This window comes from Choloepus didactylus, chromosome 11 (assembly GCF_015220235.1).
Source record: "Choloepus didactylus isolate mChoDid1 chromosome 11, mChoDid1.pri, whole genome shotgun sequence".
Lineage (NCBI taxonomy): Eukaryota > Metazoa > Chordata > Mammalia > Pilosa > Megalonychidae > Choloepus > Choloepus didactylus.
Window position 1 is genome coordinate 54,211,428 of NC_051317.1, and position 9,539 is coordinate 54,220,966.

A 9,539-nucleotide genomic window follows, 5' to 3' on the forward strand; every position below is an offset into this window, starting at 1 on the left:
ATAGATAAAAAATAACAGATTGGGCATCACCAAGAGAGTTTTGAATCCTAGACAGCACATCCTAAATCTCATTGTCTTTATTTTGGCCAGGAATTAAAAAAAAAAAACCAGAAGACTAGATGTCTCCAGAGATAGAGTTTCCCATTATAGCTATAAATTCATGTTTTTTCACCTTACAGGAATGTCAGTATAGCACTGTTTTAAAAGAAAAACATAATTAAATAAATAGAAGGAAACCGAAGTTCAAACATTGGAGATTTGTGTATAAATCATAAAGTGGCATTATCAATAGTATAATGACATTAAAATTAACTATATGTAAGTGAACAGTAAGTTTTGAAATAATTGCATTTTCTAAAATTAAATGATATTTTTAATTATCAGCTATTTTGTTAGCACAGAATTGACCTTATGGCTGATGTCAGGGCTTCTCAGCATGACTCATAAAGATTTCTGTGAAACTGACACCTGTTCTATTTTCACATGTTTAAATTTAGGAATATACTTGAATTCGGATCTGATAACAGAGAAAGGCTTAGAGTGATGGATGTGGTGCACACTTAATCTTAGATACCAGATTGTGTACTGAAAAATTCTGACACTGACAACATGCACTGAACAAGGAAAGGAGGTCTTTAACACATAATCCAATTCTGCAATATATCTGGGATTAGCAAAGGTTGCTGTGCTTCCTGAAGATGTGGCATGATTCTTATTCCCTCAAGCACTATCATCCACAAATATTTGGATTTAAGATGTAATAATTTAAACCTCTTTCCATAAGAAGATGTGAAGTTGCTTTACCCTGTATTATTACTGAGATTATTTTCTTCAGTATTCTTTATGTTAGTAAAACTTACTTGATCTATCTTAATTCAATTAATCAAAGACTTTCCATCAATAACAACTTCCAACAATATGATTTAAAACTACGGTCATGTAATCAGTTTATTTTTAATATAAACACTTTAAAAATCCAAAATATTTTGCTATAAACATCAAAATTATTTAGGATATTGCAATAGTAAAAAAACAAATGATAAGTGTAAAGATTAAGCAACACTTTTAGGCACATTGCAAGATAACTTAAAAATAAGAAATTTCTTTTAAAGAGGAGAAAAATAGTATGTTAGTTAGATTGAGAAGACGGGATCCATGAATTTTATTTATGATTTTTCCTTGAGGTGGCATAAAAATGAATTTGCTTAGAAGCTGATGGCAACCCACTTGGAAGGACTATTTTGAAAGCATTTGTGATTGAAGGAGTAATTGATAAAGTTTCTAGGAACAGCAGAAATGGAGTCAATGCAGTAAACATTTGGAGACCTAATTTTAGCCCAGGACAGCACTTCTATTGCAATTGTTGACAAAAGCAAAGTGTAGTGAGCCAAATTTCAGTTGTCAATTAATCTTCAGCCCCATCAACTTCTGATTACCAGTGATATCATATGCACTAGAAACCTGAGTTCAATTTTTCTCAGAATTCTTATCAACACAATGTCAGGTTAGATTCCACCATTGAGAGTCCCTTACATAATATGTAGAGTTAAGAAGCCACAATTGTTTTTCAGCAGGATGGAAATACACATGAGAAGAAAGATGATGACATTTCTCCCTGGATCTGGAATTCTTTTGAAAATAATCCACATTAGTGCTCTTGATGGCTGAGATCTTTGGTGAAGCTTCCTCATCATCTGAAAGCTAATGGCATTTTTCTCTGTCCTTCATTCTCCTAACTCTTTCATAGGTTTTGCCAACACTTGAATTCCATAATTTCTTCCTGCCTGAAAGGCTAATAACAGTTTGTGTTTTCTTGAGTCAATCCTGTCATAGAGAAGGAATGTGGATGCAAATATATTTACAATTATAGTGGCTAAAATTTGAGGCCATTTCAACCAGAAATGTAGGAAGCAAAATTACTTATAAAAAAGGAGAATTGAAATTTTTTATGAAGCAATTTTCCCTTAGGGAGGACAATTGAGTGAACCAACTTGGCAAATATGGGTAGAGTTTAGCAGCAATGACAACTAATTAAATTTTATAACAAACCTATTCATGGACAAAATGCAATTTTCTTTCAGCAGCAAATTCTTTCATTCAGTACCCCTTGAATGAAAGTAGAGTGAGGAGGAGAAAAAAGGGTTAAAGAGAAGGCCAAAGGACAAAGAAGTTAAGGATAATTGAAATGATAGATTATAATCAGAGGAAGTAGGTTTCCCTAAAGTACATCTGTTGGTATTGTGGACAGAAGTAAATAAGCACACACAAAATATTTGGAATTGTTTCAATTTATTTAGATTCATTTACATATTTTTTCAGTGGTGGAATAGTTTCTCAAGAGGCCAAAGCCCATGGTCCCACAGAATTTTTGGTGGCCTTTGGTGGCTGAAGCTCAGTCAAGGCCAGTTAAGGAGGTAAAGGAGTATGAACCTAGATTAATTCAGGGTGACTCCAAGACTGTGTAAGAGAGATCAATTGTTAAATGACAAGTCTCAGTAAGGGAGGCAGAATTACCAGGGAATCTACTACTACTATTACTGCTGCTGCTTCTACAACAACAACAACAACAACAACAACAACAACTACTACTACTACTACTACTACTACTACTACTACTACTACTACTACTACTACTACTACTACTACTACTACTATAAGAAGAATATGTGCTTTGCGTCTTAAACAACTGACTCTGGAACACAACTCAGTTGTTCCTGAAATGTAAATGGTTCCAAAAATATTTTCTTCTCAGCCCTCAGCTTGTACTTTTGTCCCCAGACTTGAAAGATTTATTATCTTATTCACATAAGTAACTTCTAGATATGGTCCAAAGAATAGGTAAAGCTTTGTTACCTATTTGCTTTGTAATTTGCTTTTTAACATTTTTTTTCAGTTTTCTTTTCTTTCTTTCTTAGTTTTCTTTAATAAAAGGATAATTCTGCAGTAGAGTTTTTAGAACACTCTTCATCCATGGCAATAAGATCCAACTTATTACTCTGGCCTCCTAAAATATTAACTACAAGTTGATGCATTCAAATTAAATGAATAACAGTAAACTATATAGGGTGAATTGCTTTATAATCTAGACAATTGTCAGATATTTATGACCACTTAAAATGTTAATGGCTGAAAGACAGAATGTGTATACATGGAAAAAAATATGAATAAATGAATTTTCCTTTAAATGAAAAATGCTTTTTTGGGGTGGAGGGGGGTTATCACAATCAATTCAGTACAATACATTCAACAGGATTACTCAAAGACAAACCAGAATGAATGGCTACTTCTTCCACTACACTGTATTATATTTATTCTTTTTATCTGTCTTGTTTTCATGTTAATTCTGTACAGATAAATAATAGATTTGCTGAATATATTGACTAGGGTACAGAGAAAGCTGATGCAATAAATTGATCCAGAAATATACCCATGTAAATTAAAAAAGGGCTATCTATTTTTATTTTTCTTCATTTTTGCCCCTCTTTACATAACACTTTAGCATTAGGCTGGGACTCAAAGCCCACACTGTGGTATGTCTCAGCTCTACTCGGACATTCAGAGGCTAAGGTGTCTCCACCACACCCAGGGGCACTGTCCTAGACTGCTTGGTTAAAGCAAGGTCATATCTGAGTTTTGGCACAAAGGAGGGAAGAAAAACAGAAAATGAAGTGAAAATTTTCTTTTCACTCACATTCCACTGGTGGGACCTAAATCTCTAGTATATTCTTAGCTCAAAAGAAAGCTAAGAAATATAGTTTCTGAGTATATGATCATGTACTCAGGAAAAACTTTAACCCTACGGAAGGAAAGAAGGAAGAGTTTTGGAGACACCTAGCAATTCACCAACTAATATCCCAAAGAAGGGGAGGCTGGGCAAGGTGGTGGAGTGGTGAGGGGTGGAATTTAGTTACTCCTCTAGGGAAGCTGGTAAATAGCTAGGAACTGTATGGAACAGTCATTTCAGGTACTTCTGTGAATGGTCCTACACCATACACCAGTCTGGAATGGGTGGAACAGCTAAGATCACAGTGAAGACCTGTAAGTCTCCACAGCCAGGGGCCTTCTGCCCCTCCACCCCAGTAATGACAGACTCTTGGATTGGTTCCCTGAGGGAAAAGAAATAATCTGTGTTGGGAGCAAGGATTGGGGTTCAATCGAGTTCAAATTACAGAATCAATTAACAAATTTGGAGTACTGAATAAAAGCTTCAAGCACAGATAAAACAAGAGCAGGCATGAAAGGAACCAGGGGGATTCAGCCCAGCAGAGAGGAGGTGGGGCTAACAAAAACAACAAGAAGAGAAAAACCCGGAGATTTTAGAGTTGAAAGTGTTCAGAATACTGGGAAAGGGTGGGGCTCCAAGAAAAGGGGGTACATACAAATGGGTACCAATTTGGGCTCTTGTTTGCAAACACAGGGAGCTGGTGGCTGGCTCTGAAAAGGGTTTTTTTTTTTTTTTTTCCTTTCTCTTTTCTTTTCTTGCACTCTGACAATTAACAATTCAGGTGAAAGAGATGATAGCCTACAGCATGTACCCTTAAATAGTCTATACTGGGACTGACAAAACATGTGTGCTGTGGAAAGGCAAAGAAGAACACTATATATTAATAAAAGGGTCAATTCATCAAAAAAAAATTCATCAAGGGTCAATTATAAATATTTATGCACTGAGTGCCCAGAGTGCCAGAGTTCCCAAAACACATGAGGCAAACACTGACAAAACTGGAGGGAGAAGCAGATGTTTCTTCAATGATAGTTGGAGACTTCAATACACTGGGCTTATCAATGGATAGAACACCTAGACAGAGGATAAATAAGGAAACAGAGATGTTGAATTGTATGATAAATGGAATAAACTTGACAGACCTTTATAGATCATTACACCCCACAACAGCAGGATACACATTTTTAGCAAGTGCTCATGGATCATTCTCTAGGATAGACCACATAATGGGTCACAAACCAAGTCTCAACAAATTTAAAAATATTGATATCATACAAAACACTTCCTCAGATCATAATGGAATGAAGATGGAAATCAATAATAGGCAGAAGGTTGGAAAATTCACAAATATATGGAGGCTAAACAACACACACTTAGAAAACCAGTGGGTAAAGGAAGAAATTACAAGAGAAATTAGTAAATACCTCAAGGTAAATGGCAATGGAAACAAAACATATCAAAACATGGAATGCAGCAAAGGTGGTGGTGAGAGGGAAATTTATTAGAATAAAATGACTAATAAGTCTGCCTACACAAGATTGCATTAAAGAACATGGCTCTTCTGAGGGACATAATATATCCAAACTAGCACAACCTAGATGGAGAAACATCTTTTCCTGTGCTTTTGTATATTCTATCTTTGACAAAGTGCTGTTCTAGTTTGCTAATGCTGCCAGAATCCAAAACACCAGAAATGGATTGCATTTTATAAAAGGGGGTTTATTTGGTTACACAATTACAGTCTTAAGGCAACAAAGTGTCCAAGGTAACACATCAACAATCAGGTACCATCACTGGAAGATGATCAATGGCGTCCAGAAAACCTCTGTTAGCTGGGAAGGCATGTAGCTGGTGTTTGCTCTGGAGTTCTGGTTTCAAAATGGCTTTCTCCCAGGATGTTCCTCTCTAGGCTTCACCTCCTCAAAAATCTCACTCTTAGTTGCTCTTGAGGTGTTTGTCCTCTCTTACCTTCTCCAGAGTAAAAGTTTGCTTTCAACAGCCATCTTCAAACTGTCTCTCATCTGCAGCTCCTCTCTCAGCTTCTGTGCATTCTTCAAAGTGTCCCCCTCGGCTGTAGCTCCTCTTCAAAATGTCACTCTCAGCTGCACTGAGTTCCTTCTGTTTGTCAGCTCATTTATACAGCTCCAGTGATTTAATTTAGACTCACCCTGAATGGGTGGGGTAATGCCTCCATGGAAATTATCCAATCAGAGTCATCACCCACAGTTTGGTGGGGCACATCTCCACAGAAACACTCAAAGAATTACAATCTAATCAACACTGACATATCTTCCCACACAAGATTACATCAAAGATAATGGCATTTTTGGGGACATAATACATTCAAACTGGCACATTCCACCACCTGGACCCCAAAATGACATGATCTTTCCATATACAAAACACATTCATTTCATCACAATATCACAAAAACTTAAAATCATTTCCATAACAGTAGTTAAGTACAAGATCCCACTAAATCAGTAAGAGGTGAGGTCTGTCCAAAAGCAAAATTCTCCTCTGACTGCAGACCTGTAAACTTAGAACAAGTTATGTGCTTCCAATGTACAAGGGAGGGAAATTCATAGGATAAACATTCCCATTGTCATGAGAAACTGAAAGGAAAACAGGGTTCACAGGACCAAACAATTCTTAAAACCTGCAGGACAAACTCCATTAGATTTCAGTCTGAGAGTCATTTACAGAGAGAAATGTTGCATCCTTGGGGCTTGAGAGAGTAGGAGTCTAACCCTTCCTAAGGGTCTTTTTGGCAGCCCTTTCCTCTCCAAACACGGCTGAGTGCTCCAACATATCCACATGCTGGGGAGACCAACTTCTTGGCCTCACCTTCCTCAGACATCGGGGCAGCACCTGGATTCCCTTCCATCTCCAGGGCACATACTCAACCCCTTCCGAACTGTGGGTTGGTGGCCAGGCTCTCCTCAACCTTCAGGGCAAACTCACCCTTTCAATTAATGTGGGCCACTCTGCTTTCCCATCCTGAGACCTCTTGACTCCAGACCTCAACTTCCATGGCTCTGCCTTTGAAGATATTTTTCATTCAATATGTTCCTTGTCTGCCTCCTCCAGTCCTGATCGGCAGTGGCTCTGTCTGCAAAGAGCTTGCAAAAATTCTGTTGTCTTTGCATGAAGCACACAGGGGTCAAAGCCATCAGACAATAGGACTTTCCACAAATCCTTTCTGCTTAACTCCTCCAATCTTGGCTTGTACTGAAATGGCTGCTGGGTTTCATGCTTGGTTACATCTCCATGTTGGGCTGCAGCTTCTGGGGTTTCAACCCTTGGAAGCCCAGAGTTTTTCAGGCCATCAATTTCTGGTTCCTTTGAAACCAAGAGTTCATTTTTCAGCTTATCTCTGTCCTCTTGCATTTTACTATAAGCTTCAAGTAAAACCAGGCTACTTCTTCTATATTTTGCTTGGAGATCTGATCAGCTAAATATTCCAGGTCATCGCTTTCAAATTCTGCCTTCCACCCAACACCAGGTGTCAATTTTGCCAAATTCTCTGCCACTTTAAAACAAGGTCACCTTCCTTCCAGTTTGCAACAACACATTCATTTCTGCTCAAGGTCTCATCAGAAGTATCTTCAGAGTCCATATTTCCACAGTCTCTACAAAGCAGTTTAGGCCTTTTCTATCAAGCTCCTGACAAGTTTTCCAGAATCTTCCCCTTATCCATTTAAAAAGTCATTCCAACATGTTTGATATTTGCAAACTCAGCAGCTTCAGCACCCCACTTCTCTGGTACCAAAATCCTTTCTAATTTGCTAATGCTGCTGGAATGCAAAACACCAGAAATGGACTGGCTTTTATAAAAGGTGGTTTATTTGGTTACATAGTTACAGTCTTACGGCTATAAAGTGTACAAGGTAACACATCAGCAATCGGATACCTTCACTGGAGGATGGCCAATGGTGTCCAGTAAACCTCTGTTAGCTGGGAAGGCATGTGGCTGGCATATGCACCAAGTTCTGGTTTCAAAATGGCTTTCTCCCAGGATGTTCCTCTCTAGGCTTCACCTCCTCAAAAATCTCACTCTTAGTTGCTCTTGAGGTGTTTGTCCTCTCTTACCTTCTCCAGAGTAAAAGTTTGCTTTCAACAGCCATCTTCAAACTGTCTCTCATCTGCAGCTCCTCTCTCATCTTCTGTGCCTTCTTCAAAGTGTCCCCCTTGGCTGAAGCCCCTCTTCAAAATGTCACTCACAGCTGCACTGAGTTCCTTCTGTTTGTCAGCTCATTTATATAGCTCTAGTGATTTAATTTAGACTCACCCTGAATGGGTGGGGTAACGCCTCCATGGAAATTATGCAATCAGAGTCACCACCCAGAGTTGGGTGGGTGGCATCTCCACAGAAACACTCTAAGAATTACAATCTAGTTAACACTGACATATCTGCCCACACAAGATTACATCAAAGATAATGGTGTTTTGGGGGACATAATACATTCAAACCGGCACAAGTGCCCATTGAAATTTTTTGCCCATTCTTCCATGTCATTGTTTTTTACTGTTGAGTTTTGAGAGTCTTTATGTATTCCAGAGACAAGTCCTTCATTGGATAAATGACTGCAAATGTTTTTTCCCTTTGTATACTTGCATTTTCCTTTTCTTTTACAGCCTCTTTTCACATTTTTTTTTTTTGATGAAGCATATTTTTCTTTTTATTTTTATGAAATCCAATTCATTATTTTTTTTTTCTTTCACAGATCATGCCTTTGGTTTATACCTAAACTGTGTGCCTAATCACTGGCCATAAAGATTTTCTTCTAACTTCACTACTAAAAGTTTTATATTTTTATGTTTTCATTTGGATCTATGATCCATTTTGAATTAATTTTGATGTACCTGTGAATGTTGGCTCAAAGCTCACTTTTATTTTTGCATAGATTGTCCAATCATTCCAACACAATTTGGTGAAGACTATACATTCTCTATTGAATTTCTTTAATAGTTATAAGACTATTCAAGCTAATTCTTTCATCTTGAGCAAGTTTTGGTACTTTGTGGTTTTTGAGGAATTGGGCCATTTCATCTATGTTACTGAATTTGTATGCCTAGTGTTGTATATAGTTTTCCATTACTATATTTTAATGTCTGTTATATCCTCAGTTTCATTCATGATATTGGATGTTTCCATATCCGTCTTGACAGAGTTCTATCAATTTTATTGTTCTAGTAAAAGAATATTTTGTTTTCATTATTCTTCTCCACTGTTTTCTTTTCTGTTTTAAAGTTCACTGATTTCTTTTTCTTTTGAGGATTTTTAAATTACTTTTTTTTATTAGAGAAGTTGGAGGTTTACAGTAATATCATACATAAAACCTATAAAATACAGAGTTTCAATATACCACCCTATTATTAACACCTTTCATTATTGTGGTACATTTGTTATAATTCATGAAAGAATATTTTTATAATTATAATGTTTGCATAACTATCATTACATAGCCATCATTTACAGTAGGGTTCACTGTACAATCCCAAGTGCTTTCTTTTAATTTTTATTCTAGAAAGATACATGTAACCTAAAATTTCCTCTTTTAACCACATTCACATACATAATTAAGTGATGTTAGTTACATTTACAATGTTGTGATACCGTCACAATCATCCATTACCAAAACTTTACAATCAACCCAAATATAAATTCTGCACAATTTAAGCATTAACTTCCCATTCCTTATTCCCAAACCAGTCCCAGGTAACCTATAATCTTGATTCTTCCTCTATGAGCTTGCTTATTCTGATTATTTCATGTCAGTGAAACCATACATTGTTTGTTTTTTTTCTGGCT